The sequence below is a fragment of the Pleurodeles waltl genome, chromosome 3_1, assembly GCF_031143425.1.
Source record: "Pleurodeles waltl isolate 20211129_DDA chromosome 3_1, aPleWal1.hap1.20221129, whole genome shotgun sequence".
Lineage (NCBI taxonomy): Eukaryota > Metazoa > Chordata > Amphibia > Caudata > Salamandridae > Pleurodeles > Pleurodeles waltl.
In genome coordinates this window covers 1,258,885,182-1,258,886,337 of record NC_090440.1, presented here as the reverse complement: position 1 = coordinate 1,258,886,337, position 1,156 = coordinate 1,258,885,182, and the positions used below count along the sequence as shown (strand labels likewise).

The 1,156-nt window shown below is 42.7% G+C and overlaps 1 pseudogene; it reads left to right on the top strand.

The window, feature by feature from the left end:
• Positions 1-540: 540 nt before the first annotated feature.
• LOC138283568 (craniofacial development protein 2-like) lies at positions 541-1,156 on the top strand (annotated as a pseudogene).

Here is a 1,156-nt window from a genome sequence, read left to right as displayed (position 1 = left end):
ACATGCAAGGATGCCTGGAAGGGTAAATAAGATTAACAACGTGGGTGTTTCTTTGATAAGATACTATTATCAAAAGTTTAATAAGAGACGTTATGAAGGGAAGAACAATACAAAGAATATTATATTGATGGTTGGTGATGTAGTGTTGTTAAGGACATCAGGCATGCTAAAGAATGTCACACCTAAGTTCAGGGGTCCAGTGTCCATATGTACAGTGAAGAAGAATGTGTTGTTTTAGACGCAAGTGATGTTTGGACATGTCTTGATTGCTGAGGGAGAGAGTACCAGAAGGTTCAGATATGTCAACTAGTTTTGTCACACGATCCTCTGTTGAAACTCTGCCATGGCCAGTCCCCAGCCCAGCTGTGAAAGGAGGAGGATTATGAGTGGGGCTTGCTAACATACCATGTAAAAAAAATCCTAGCTACAGAAAAATCTAACAAAAGACCAAAAGAAATCCTAGCCTTGGGGAGAGAGGACTATTCTTCATGGAGAGTTATGACACCTTGTGGTGAAAGCCAGAGATCACTGCAAACCACAATGCCGATCCTCCTGCTTTTGACCAAGACCATCACCATTGATATACGGAATGTGAGGACCATGTACGAGACAGACAAGGCAGCCCAAGTGGCAGCGCAGATGAACAAATACAACTTTGCCCTGTTTGGTATCAGAGAAACCAGTTGGGCACATTACAAACAGAAAAGACTGGCTCTAGGAGGAGTACTGCTGTATTCTGGACACAAGGAAGACAATGCCCCACAAACTCAGGGTGCAGCACTGATGCTATTACCAGCAGCTAATAGAGCTTTGATTAGATGAGAAGCCCATAATCCAAGAATCATCACAGCAACTTTGCACAAAGAAAAAGAGGATTAAGATGAATGCTGTCCAGTGCTATGCATCAACAAATGACAGCAAAGAATAGGAAAAAGATCAGTTTTACATCAGGCTAGAGTTCATCCTGGAGAAAAATCTGAAGAGAGACATTGCCATGCTGATGGTGGACCTCAATGCCAAGACTGGAAGCAACAACACTGGTTACGAAGAAGTCATGGGTAAACATCGACTTGGTGACATGAACAAGAATTGTGAAAGGCTGTCATATCTCTGTGCCGTGAATGGTCTGGTGACAGGACATAGGCCTTCATTATGA